The following is a 13,505-nucleotide window of genomic DNA, read 5'->3' as shown; positions in this document are numbered from 1 at the left end:
CAACAGGCAAGAGACACAGTAGGGGTGAGTATCTTCAGGAAGGGGAAGATAGTGAGGCAGTCTTGGAAGAGGTGAAGCATGGAAGAAAAACAGCAACCACAGCTTCTCAAAGCACTCAAAACTCCAAAGACCTTCAAATTCCCTGATATTTCACTCTACCCTCTCTCAAGAAGTCCCATTATCTATTCTGAACCCTTCATTGCTCTAGAAACCAAACTGTTCAAATAGAAATTACTTCCAGCCCATTCCCATGGGCTGCATTATGCAGCAAATGAGTGCAGAGGTCCCACAATGGCTTTCAGTTCCTTGTACAGAGACCCCCAAGTCTCGAACTTTATCTTCATAGAATGAGCTGTTGACCAGCAAAGACTCTTCAGAGTAATCCTCTAATACAGTAAAGTGGGACACTCTTCCAGGTACCAGCCCCACGCTCTTCTAGTCTCCTGATGAGGCCTGTTGAATGGACGTGGCCATACTTCTGTGGCACGGCCAACAGTTTTACCAGTCCAGTAATCTTGTATTCTAATCGCATCTACAACTGAGGACTCACACAAGCATCTTTCGTGTGATTACTTCCTTTCTAGTAAGTAGCTTTTAGGAAGAAGAGCTGAAAACATGAAATGAATACACATCAGACCAGGAAGCAGAGGAAAAAAGCTGACAGAAGTCATGACTCCTCAGCTCAGCATGTATTCTGACAGTGCAGGCTTTAGTTACAGTGATGCAAGACATGCCCAAAAATTAAGAAAAATTCATGTGTGCCAGTGATTGTAAGGGAACAGTAATTAGTCACAGGCAACGACAACAAAACTTCTAATGGAGCAACACTAGCATTTATGTCTTAATAAAGTTAAAAAAAAAAGCTATTATCAGCAAGAACTTGCTTGCTGATCCAGACACAAAGGCTGATTCAAGCTGAACCTAGTTATTGAAGATGACTTTCAGGTATCTCTGCTGATGCTCCTGCTGAGCACGAAGGCAGCCTCAATCTGCATTGTTCTGAGCAAGCTCTGATGAGCAGCTTGTCCATGAGAACTTGGCTGCTATTGAAAACAAAACAAAAAAATAAAACAAAACAGCTTGTGTGTTACAGCATATTTAACTTACACAGGCCAGCTCAAACAGTACAAATGACTCATTTGCATAATCACACTTCAGAGTGGAATAGGAGCATCGCTGCAAGGCCACTAGCTCCAATTCCTCCCCTAGTCCTCCAGTGGGACCATAGAGAACAGCTCAGCTCATTAACAGCGGTGCTGGTAAGAGCCCCAGAAGTCTCAGCCTCATACATACTTGAGCAAGCACAGCACTGACATGGATGTAGCCACCTGAGCGTGATTTCAGTGCATCCTCAATCTCTTAAACTGTATTGACTTAATGTAAAGATATATTACCTCAGCTTTGCAGTAAAGGCACACCCTCAGCATTTATCCTCTGCTTCTTTTCCACAACACTTAACTGATTTCACAGAATGTAAATCCAGGGACAAGAACGTAATCTTAACTCAAAGTAATTCATGGAGACATGCTTATTGAATGCCAGCAGACAGCACCCCCCCCCCCCAAAGTTTCAAAAATTCAAGTAATTCTGTGGAAAATTAGTGATCAAGAACTCCAATTTCATGTTAATTGATTTTTATTTAAAATATTTTTTTCCTCCCTAGCCTTATCTACAAAGGCTTATTGTACCAGCAAACTCATATCTGAATTCCCATCATCATATGCTGTAGCTTTGTAGCTGAATAATACTGTAAATCTTAGATCACCACCTGAATGGTCTTTTATAAGAAAAGAGTACAAAATATAAAGTAATAAAAAGTGATAGAAATTTTATTTTAAGGACGTACTATCCAATGGACAATAACCCTCTACATTCATTCTGCTATATGACAATAACCAGAGGATTTTACCTAACCGGAATCTAAAGAAATCAGCTCTGCCTGCTTCTCCCATGGGAGGCTCTCATGCAAGCCCTGAAGTTGCAAAGTCATCCAGTAGGTGATCACAGCAATCAAAAAGTTGGATGACTATAAATGGTGTGACTTTCTTAGCCAACCAAAAACCTGAACTTTCTGTTCTGGAGGAAAAGAACAGAAATAAGAGTCAGAAAGTAAGCAGGGGGAATATAAAATAATACAGACAACACATTGGAGCCTCAATAAGGACAAAGAGGAGCAATAAAGGATAAGAAACAACCCAGAATTGGATTACCAAGTACAGTCTTTTGCTAGATTCCTGCTGTATATCCTGCTTTATATTGCATTTCACCAGAGGACAGAGTTTAGTATGAGCATGGGAAGGAGGGTTACACATGTGTGCGTGTATTGGTGAGAAATATTAATGAGAGAAGAAGTGAGAATTAAACATTTCTTGAATGATTGTTTCTTATTTCAGTCTCAGAAATACCATTAACTGTAACACTTTTCTTTTAAAAGTGTAGAGAGTGCTTTTCCTTTCTGCTTTTTTTCAGGGAGCAGGAAATAGGCATAAACTGATAACAGACCATTATCTAGGAGTGCCTTGAAGATGCTGAGACAGAATTGGACAAATCCATTAGGACCTCTTTTGGTGAGAAAGCTGGGACAAGAAGTCTTCGTACTCCAAAGGCTGCCTAACTTAAAAAAAAAAAAAGTATATAAAAAAATCAGTGCAAGGGTACATGATGTCAAGGCTCAGAAGTTTCACCTCAGTCTACTACTGGGAGTAGCTGTAAATTCACTGATTCCCAGGCCAGCAACATCAAGCAATGCATGTCATTTAAATGAAATTTTAAAGGACTAGACCAAGATCCCACTACTTCTGTTATATGTATCCAAGGATACATATAACAGAATATACATATATATAACATATATATATGTATATAACATATACATGCCATTACGTGCCACTTCTTCCCCAACCCTAGTGTTCATCTCCCTTCCTCTACCCCAAAAAAATCTGCCTGCAGCTTGAGGCCTTGGTAAGAATCAGCTACTCTTTTAATGATGAATTAAGTGATTAATGAAATTAATCTATTATGCAGACTGAGCACACACTGTCTCCATTTGTACACGAGAGAAGTGGGAAAGCAAGCAACTTGCCTACCAAAGGAGAGACTCTTTGACCCCGCACTATCTATTCTCCTTTCTAGGACAGGCAGAGTAAATTAAACCTGAACTTTGAGTTTTGTTTTTCTCCTTTTTTTTTTTTTGAATAAATAAAACTATTTGACTTCTACCACAAGTCCTATCAAGTCTGAGCCATAGCCCTCTCCCCTCAAAGGCTTAAGCATAGAATCACATACTGTATACAGGTTTGTTCACATTATTTAAGGGATTTTTTTCCTGAGAAATATGTTCATTGAGCTAAGCCTCAGCAATACAACTAGTTTTCCCTTGTGTGCTCTAATAATGATTTTTACCTAGCAGCAGCTGGGAACCAATAGATCTGATGTCTTTCTGGAGATGTTCCTGTTCGTAGGAAGGTCAATCATTGAATGGGATTCATTTTTCACCTGAGACAAGAGAGATGTGGAGGTCTTATAGATCTATATGGCGTTAAAGTTTCGCAAGTATGAGAGAACTGGCTTTCAGTAATTATCTCTCCTTTCAGGAGGAACTGCAAGACATCTTTGAGTACACTGTATTTATTACAGTGGTAAAAAGAAAATAGAGTGGAAAACAATGAGGCAATTAGTAGAAGCTCCTTTTTTAAAAAAGGCACAATACAACAGTAGTTTAGATATGTGTCTTCCATTTCTGTGGTTTGGGACATCATAATTATGAAAGGAAACATATCAACAAAATATTTTATTATTGCTGAAAAACATCTGTTTCCAGTGAATCAAAACATCTGTAGGAATGCAGCCATCTCAGACATTTACCAATGGAAGAGCGGGAACTTGCCAGATTCAGTGCCAAATTGCCCATGCAGAACCTGGGACAGAAAATTTAGTCGAATGCTCCTGAAGCAAAACAAGGTGTCTCCCAGGCTCCATGATGCAGAGCCATGAGGTCACAGACTGAGCCAGGAGTCCATAAAGGGGAGACAAGAAGTCCCAGGAGCTTTGGAATCCCATCCTGCCCACAGACCTTGGCTTGGACCTCCAAGTTTTGGAGTTGTATGCTATGCTGAAATTCTGTTTCCATTTTTTAGATCCAATTTTTCATTTTTTCCCCCTCTTACTACAGATATTTCAAGAAGTCTGCTTCAATCCAGAACAACTCCTACCCCCCTTCAAATGTCCCCAAGGATGGGAAAAATGCAGGTTTCATTTTATCTGTACACATAATGCAGACTTTGGATTTACTAATTTTCCACTATTTTGTGAGCCATCCTTAAGCAGCTTGCCCTAGAGGACAGTTGCTAGAGCAGAATCCTGCATCAGATTAGTCATACCCTCAGGATCCCTAATGATAGTGCTGGACAATACAAATCTAATGGCAGTGGGATGTAACATGAAGGCAACAATTCTTTGTTTATTGGTGACTTCTGAAGAGTAGGATGCCAGTACCCAAGCAAGAGAGAAATCCAGCATAATGAAGGCAGCTGTTTGGTAGCTTTTCCTGAGGGAATGGTGTAAAGAGAAGAAAGGCAGAGGCAGAACAAATTTCATCACTATGTTTAGGCCTTGAGCTGGAGAGCATGACTGGAAAGGGAAAGCAAACCTGATGCACTCCTTCCCACCACATACTGATGCCAAGAGAAGGAAGTGGGAAAACAAACCATGCCAGGACTTTTCTGGCTTGCTCACTGCAAGGAAAAGATCAAATAGTTACATGGAGGGCCAGAAAAGCTATTAATCTTCTTTGCACTTTAGACTTGTCTGGCAGGAGGGAAAAAAAAAAAAGGACAAGAGACATGACTATAGCATGAAACTGCCAAACTAAGAATCCCAAAGCAGGAGAAAAACAGCTATTTCAAGTTATGGACAACATTTGTAAAGCTTTCCAAGAACCTAGGCTGAATAGCATGTAATCTATTGTTTAGATAAAATTCATCTATTTCTGACAAATCTGAAGGCTAAAATAGGATCGTTGGTCAAACCTATGTGGTATTGACTTGTGGATGGGAAATCATGGCCAAGCACCAACAAAACAAAGGTTAGCGTATTAAGTAAGGATTTCCTTAAAAACTTGAGTATACTTCAGACAACTCTAAGATGTGAACTGAATGAGAGGATGAATTTAGCTGTAGTCTCCACCTACCCATTCACCAGATGATAGTTAGTCCCACCCCTTACATGATCCTATTCTGGGCACATAGTCAAGCAGTCCCCTCTCCCAGGCATTGGGTTTGTATGCTCGCCATCTGAAATGATGCAACCAGACTAACAGCATTGCATAAATATCTGTGATACTACAAAAAAAATAATCTAGTTGTTTGAGCTTTCCAGACTTATGTTAGACACACAAACAGCTGTGCTGCCTGTGGGATCTCAAAGGTAATAGCAGGGGAGAAAGTGGAAAACTTAAATACATCAGGTATGTATGCATGTCCTGCCACGAAGTAAGTAAAGCTTTAAAAAGTTCATAAGCCCTTGTGAAATTATTAGAAACTGCATTAGCAAGACAGTGACTCATTTCTTCCCATCCTCCCTAGGAAAGGGCAGGGGGGAGAGGGGGAGAAATGTGGGGGAATGGAGGTGCAGATTTATAAAAAAAATATTTTACAAATAACTATTAGGACTATTATTACCCAGAATAACTGAAAAGCACAGTAGGTTCTCATTATTCAACCAAATGAAGAGTCACAAGACGAAGGAATTAACAATGCTAAGTGACTTCCCTCTCATTAACCGGAGAATCAAACTGTTCAAGAGATAGGGAAAAAAGACAGTGGAATGTGCTGAATGAAGTTTTATTGAATTCAGAACTTTAAGAATCTAAGCACAGCATGTGGAAGAGCAATAGAGTATTTCCAGAGGTCAGCTGAAGCACAGGTGAAGTGTTTATTTTAGTAGACTTTTTTCCATTGAATGAATATTGCTGTTTTACACCTGTAAAGAAATCCCTTCTTAGCCCATGACTCAATAACACCCTGATTCAGCTACAAAGCAGCCATCACATTACAACTCCGTAGGCATCATGAAAATAGATGACCAAAGACCACCATGTAAATAACCAAAGAGCAACCATTAGAATTATCTCTTTGTAGGCAACACTTACAGAATTGCCAAAGATTTGGGTTTCCCTACCCCATCCACATACCCCAACATTGTTTCAAGAGTAAGATGAATCTCTGGAAGCCACACTAACCAACAGACAAATCCTGTTCTGGCTTCCACCATATAACTGTTCCTTGCTGGAATCACTTATGTTCCCATAAAGTTCATTATTACAATGATGGGGGGGGGGGGGGGAACGCTTCCATTGAGATCTAACACAGCTTAAACTCCTTGTTAACTCTCCTCATTGACCCTTCAACTCAGAGGTAAGATCCAGTGCTGGCATTCACTTGTGCTGCAGCAGAGCATCAGCATAAAAACAGGAAAGCAGTTCCTCAAAGCTTGAGGAAAGGAAAACCCCACTTTAGACTTCATTAAGAGTAAAGATAACAAAACGATTAGACAGGCATTTGTCTATTCAGTCCTATATGTTATTAAATCTAGTGCAATACCTTCAAGATATTGTGGATACAGCCTCATATTCCAATCCTACCACGTTTATCTGCATGCAAAAGAACAAAATTATTCCTGCCAAGATAACTATGTTAGATGATACAGAAGGAAACTGTGCAAGAGACCTGCCTGTACTGGACCTTATGTAAAATGATTTCTTGTCTTCTCAGACGGTCAGAAAGCATGTACAGGCATACAACAGAGAAAGAAAGGATCATAGCAATTACGCAGAATACTCATGTGGTGCCTGATAACGGCACATATAAAGGGGATTTGATGAGTAGTTTTGTAGTAAAGGATGCAACAATTCAGAAAGCATCTTCAAATGCCCTGTATAATGCATAATTGAATTTCTCAGAAGTTTTGTTTCTGTCCCCAGCTCAGTGTTAGTGTTCCTGGAAGCCAGCTTCATAAGCCAGTCACAGTGATTTTAATTAGAAGTGAATGCAGCTTACAGCATGCAAACATACTGTAGCAAGTACACCTAGAAGTTGGTTATCATCTTTTTCAGGATTGTGCAAAAGAAAAGTCAATCTTATTTTTATTTAAAAAAAAAACAGGAGACAGACATCAAATGAAATGATTCACACAGATTTATTTTTTTTTTTCCAATGGACATTCTTTTTCCACTCTGCAAATTCCTTATATATACACACAGCATATTAAGATGTTATTATTCCAGCTGACCACTCTTTCTGCCAGAAGTTGTCCTCTCTGTAGGGGCCTATTGACAAGTCCATGTGTCTTTGCCTTCACCACACCTCAAACTGGCATTTTTGCTTTTGTTCCAAGTGGTTTGCACGTGAACAGCTGAGGCAATGGTAAATTCTCCCCCCTTCACGGGTATGGGAAGGATAGCAAGGGACTCCAGAGCTTGTAGAGATGGCAAGAGCCATCATGCTGGTTTAACCTAGAGGTCTAGCTAGCCCTACATACTATCTCTGAGTGGTCGAGAGAGAAACAGAGAAAATGTGTGAAATTTAAATTTAAAATGTGTGAAATTTTCCTAAAGATATCTAATTCTACAACCTTCTTCAGCTCAACTACTTCCCTAAACTGCTATAGCAAGATCCAACCACACATCTCTGTCAAAACCCCAAGCTCTGTGCCATATTCTAACTTGCACTTGGTGCCAACCCATGGACAAATTCATTGGTATTTTTCATTGCAACTCTTCACTGATATTTTTTCTTGCAGTCCTAGGGTCTTACCCAGAAAAGAACAAAGTCTACCCAGGCAGAAGGGATCACAGTAAATCAAATGGGTATCCAGCGTCACAGTACAAATGAAGGGAAGAGGCCAGGACAAAGTCTGTAGGACTGTCTTCTCAACTGTAACTCATATGTACTGTGGAATGCTAAGGAAATCATGTTCAGTGCCTCAGTTTTCATTCCTGTGATTCAAAGCTATTGCTACTGCTCAACACCATGAGGGTATGAGAGGTTTAGTGCAGCAGGCATATGAAACTACAGCTTTAAAAATGGAAAGCTGTATATAAGTGCAACCTATTAGAGTATTACCAAAACTGAACTCAAACATCAAGGGAATGTTTTAGTGGGAAAGAAATGAAAATCATTTCTCTTTGTTCTCTAGATTCCAAGATATGAGCAACACTGTCAAATACCTCTAGAAAATAACATTCAGCGAAGAATCAAAGGCTCCCTTTTGTGAAGGCTGTTTCATTATAAATTCATTTTATTCTGAGTCAGAAGACTCACAAGTCTTTCCTGGATTTTGTTTGCATGCTCTTAGAATTGTTTCCCTTGTTGTCATATTCTCTCGCGCCAACACAGTAAGAATAGAAATCCTAATGCTCTGGATTACAAACTACACAGCTTTATTAGGTCGCATAGACATTACCAGAGATTTAACCTATTAAAACCATCAGGTATTTACAATGTATAGAGCGATTATCATTTTCTAGATCTAAAGAACAAACAAAAAACAGTGCTAAGATGTATAAATAAGACAAAGTATAAATTGGAATTCTTCAGGGCTTTTCAGGGGAATTTTATAGTAACCAAGCTTTTTTGTATCTCTCCTCCATCCCTTTGCACTTCCTGTCTCATTTTCTAGTCTCATGTTGTCTTTCTTTCCTTACTTCTGCCTCAGACAAGATTCAATTACAGAGAATAAAGAGAATTCTTGATTGAAGCCATCAGACTAACAGGTCTCCCTGGCTCTCAGGACTGAGGTCACTCTCTGCCACAAATGCACAGGGTGGGATGAGGATGTTTGGTTTTTATTGAAAGTTATATAAACAAATTGGTTTTCTAGCCATAAAATACACAGAGTTGTAGGTTTCACTAACAGACATGGTCAGCACTATTCTAGACCTTCATGATTTGACCTGGGCTAATTTACCTTCCAGTAAAACCAAAGCTCCTTGGTGCTTCCACTGCATAACACCATGGTACATGAGTTGTCCTATGTCAACAACTGTTTTCTTGTCACTGAAGACAAAGTCAAGTGTTCTGCCTAGTAATATCTCTAAATAACTCCTATCTAGCTAAGCTTTGTAAGTATAGGGCTTGCCTACAGGATGCCAAGTAGCCAAGGTGGATTGTCATTCAAGCTTTCCTAAAAGTGCACATCTAATCAGGGCAAGGCTCAAAAGCCAAAGGGAGAGAATTTTTCAACATTTAAAAATACATATAGCTCCACCAAAAAGCAGAATTAATACGCATCGTATTAAGTGAAAGAAAAACCTCACCAGAATCAGAGACACACATTCAGATAAACACAGACTACCTGCCATCCATAAGGAAGGAGCTCCTTAGGTAATGGACTCCCTCAGAAATATTGGCCCCATTGCAATAAATGTCAGAACTCACATTGACTTCAACAGAGTGGCAATTTTACCTTCCCTAAATTGCCAAAAATTACAAAATTGCAGTGAATATCCAAGAGAATAGACAGTCCAGAGATTTCAGGTATTTTTGTTTAGTCAAGCTATCAGTACCTCATAAAGATGCCTGTCTATGGCTTATAAATACTTCTGCTTTAGGTAAAAAGGAACACACAGACAGAGTGAAATGCTGTAGGCCTCTTACTAAAACATTCATGTTCCTGCAGTAATTTAAACAGTGATCAAGTGACTTACTGTATCTGGTCATGGACATTCTACCTTTAGGTGCCTCTTGTGCTGACAAATACACTTCTTTCCTCTTCTTTCTTCCCTTATTCCCCCCCCCCCTCCTTCTGGACAAATTTTAAGTTTGACTTGGCTTAGGCCACTTTTCAGAAAGCTAAACTTAAAAATTTGCTACCATACAAGATCATTCTAAAAACAATGTTAAAAAGATGTGCTTTTACAGCTACCTCATTTTTCAAGACAAAGAGTTATCTCACCTTACTGTATGAACCAAAGAGGTTTCTGAGGGGTGAAACCATAGGAAGAAATACCGTTCTTACATGCAACACTTAATAACAATAGCCTCAAATGCATTATCTTTAAAAGCAGAGCTAGTAGACTGCACTAGAAGACAGGTTTGTTCTAGCTCAGAAATTCCTCTCCCCTTTGGCATAGCCCTCAGGAGCATAGATTACACTTTCTATTAGCTGATTTAATGTAGTCTAAACTTTTTTCACTTCAGTTTAAGGAAAAAAAAAGGTGGGGGGTGTCAGATGAGGAAAGAATATCCATGTCCTAGAATTTACAGTTCATTAAAGTTTCCTTGAGTGAGGAAAACTTAACTACCATTGATCTTACTAGCAGCTGTTGGCAGTTACAAATGGATGACAACTGTTTTTTTGTTGTTGTTTTGTGTTTGTTTTTTTTTTAATTGGCATTTATCATAAGCGGAACTTTTCATTTTAAATGGGGTGCCTTTTGGAATTACAAGTTACTTGGCCAGGTTTCAGGATTAATGAACACTCAGCTGTCAGGTTCAGTATGTCTATATATCGTGCAGTTTACAGAGACGATGCAATCATAGCTTCCACCCTTGAGTTCGGAATGACCCTTTAAGGACTTAAAAGAAGTTTTAGACAGAGAATTAAATTCACAGGTGTGCCTATAAAATTAAACTGCTGCTTTTTGATAGACCCATAACTTTTCTGAGACATTGGGTTTCTAAAGAAAGATTACAGCCTGACCCAAACAAAGCAGTAGCTGTAAAAATTGTTGAAGCTACTTCAAAACAGAAAAGACTGTTCTTATTTAAAAAGTAATATCTCAAGAAGATTGTATCTAATTGTACACAGGAAAAAAGGGTTATGGGATGTAGCACTCTGAAACATCCATGCATGAGAAGATACAGACTTCCTTCTCTTGGACATCTAAACAACAAAGTATTTGGTAAACTGGTCGTGATCTGAGTGGTAACTTTTCATGGGTTAATATTATCTCCTGAAATATTTAAAGCAAAGTAGCAGTAGCTGCTCAGCTGTTAGGACTTAGCTACTGGCTTAACGCAGTGTACCCAACAGCTGAGGGACCATCAGACCTTGATGTCCTCCCACCCTGGGGCTCACCAAGCAACTTTGTGAGCTCCTGCACCTCAAGGTTACCCACGCCCTCAAACAGCACGAGCAGAGGCCTCAGATGCCCAGTTTAACTAGAGTCATGTAAGGAGCTTCCACCAAGTGAGTTGTGGGGATGGTTACTCTGACCAAGGGTCAGTTGAGAACAGTGGTGTCTCCTGCTGGCATAGATGGGCTCAGGATGAGGGACTTCCTCACAGCACTTTCTCTCCTACAGCAATAAATCCAGCTGCCAGCTCTGGGGACAGAAAGAAAGCCTGGTAGCAGTCTGCTCCCTCCTTCAGGGAATGCTAACAATACAACAGCTGAATAGGACACATAATCTTTACCAAGCTGTCCAAGTTCACAGACTAATTTGCCAGAGTCAACTGAAATTGGTACCAGCATTTGCTACCTCTGTCCTGGGTTGAAAATCAATGGTGCACAGAGAAGAACATGCCCTGTCTGCTCCTGAATAGAAAACAACATGCTCAAATTTTAAAAGACCCCAGGTACAAGAAAATCCTAAAGAAGATTAAGTAACAACATCGTTGTATTCAGAGAAAACTGAAATAACATATGGATCAAATTCCTTCCTTTCTTAGCTCACTTATTGCAGAAACAGCCATACAAGGTTAAAACATTGTTTGCATGCTTACGTCCAGCCATTGTGCCTCTACTGAAGTCCACAATGACGCAACAAAGCAAGCAAGATAAATTACAGAAGTTATTCTCCATCCCATCTTAGATGGGTTAACTTCACTCACCAGAGGAAACCATCCAAAGCGCTCCAGTCAACCCAAGGCAGGGGCACTGAGGGGCTCTCCCAGGCTCCTCTGTCAGCTCAGCTGCAGGTTTGGCTAAAGTCTGCCAAGGAATGGCAAGAAATAGAAAGATCACAAGCAGGCCCAGCTGTTTCCATAGTTGATAACTGAGTTACTGCAGGTGAGGGACCTGTTGCCACCTGCTGCTGCCTATACAGAAGGTGATGGGCTATCACTTACGTTTAAGGAGGCACAGCATAGCCAGGTGGGGCTGGCCCACCATGGAGGAGGGGAGGCTAAGTAGCACCTCTGTGTGAGGCATCTTTATTTCGGTATGAACAAGTCTGTAGAATGCATTTTACTGGTTCACAAACACTGGTAAAAAAAAGTGTTGTTGGCTGAAACTGCTCGACTGTTAAGAGATGCAGTGTGTGTGACAGGTCTTTGGCTGTGCACGGATAAGGCTGCATGTTCCTTGTGCACTAATGGGAGGTTTTCTATGTCATGGTTGTTAGAGAGGAAAGACTGGGTGAATCCTACAGACAGGGGCAGACATTCTTTCTTAGGAAAAAGAGAAAAAAAAAGGAAAAAAAAAAAGAAAGAAAAAGAAAAACACTTTTTCTGAGCTGTTAAAAGCCCCCAGAAAGCCAAACAGCAAACTCTGAGGGCAGCTGTGGTGCTCTGACACAGCAGCGGTGGGGGTGACTGTGGGCTGTTTAGGGCAGGCCCACCTCAGCCTGTCCTGCAGCCCAGCGAGCACCTCCTCTCCTCCTCCAGCACAGCCCACGGCCCCGTGCGGGCCTGCTTCTGACAGACTACCATCACTGACAGCCCGACCCCACTCCTGACAGCACTCCACTTAGAGGAAGGGGCCTCCCAACAGTTTTTTTATGCCATGGGATTAATAACCATGGTGGGGCAGGTGTGGTGGTTTTTGGATGGTTGGGATGTTGACCCTTCACTGCTGTGTTTGCTTATCCCAGCTGCCTTTCCCCCCACTTCAGAGGTGTCAGTGTTTTCTGAGCTTTCCTGGACAAGGCTTGTGCCAGCTTAAAATAGCTTTGTGCTACCTTACAAGAGCGGAGAGGTGTCATTTTAGACAGCAGATGTGTGCTAGCCATACCAGCCAGACGCCCATGGCACTGGTCTCTAAGCTGGCGGGGCTGGGATCTGGACCCCAAAGTTTGCCTCAAGGTGTTCATCTTGGGCAGAAGGCGACAGGGCAGTACAGGCCATGATTAGGAGACAGAAAGTCTTAACATACAATCACCACCCCCAAGTAAGTATTAACACCAGCAGTTACTCTCTCATTCCAGCCAGGCAAACTCTTTTTGCTCTTTACTTACAGCAGCACTTCTCCAGGCCTGTGGAGGTATTTCCCCTAAAGCGTGGGCTTGGGCTTGCCATGCCTTTCTCACACAGCCTTCTCATTATGTTTGGAAGGGTCTCTTTTGGCATTAGCGTCAGCACCACAGTGAGCTTCCCATCATGGTCACACCTCTCACCAGTACTGCTGTACAGCAAAGCAGGCACTGATGCATCATCTGTGGCTTTTTTATTTTTATTTTTTAAATTATTTTATTTTTATTTAAGCAACAAGGAATGGTTAGGCTTTTGTGTGTGCTGGTCTAATTAAACACTGAAAATCTGGAAAAGCCACATGATGTAGGAGCTCGG

General features: G+C 40.8%; 1 long non-coding RNA gene across 2 annotated transcripts in view; it reads right to left on the bottom strand.

The window, feature by feature from the left end:
• LOC310898103 overlaps window positions 1-13,505 on the bottom strand; it is a 241,419-nt gene that overhangs the window by 151,968 nt on the left and 75,946 nt on the right. For both annotated transcript variants that reach the window (XR_014582959.1, XR_014582960.1), the window contains one exon: window positions 11,832-11,931. This is a non-coding gene — a long non-coding RNA (uncharacterized lncRNA). The remainder of the gene's footprint in view (window positions 1-11,831; window positions 11,932-13,505) is intronic.

This window comes from Anser anser (genome assembly GCF_964211835.1).
Source record: "Anser anser genome assembly, chromosome: 3".
Classification (NCBI taxonomy): domain Eukaryota; kingdom Metazoa; phylum Chordata; class Aves; order Anseriformes; family Anatidae; genus Anser; species Anser anser.
The sequence above is the reverse complement of the archived record's forward strand: the minus strand, read 5'-3'. Positions and strand labels throughout refer to the sequence as shown.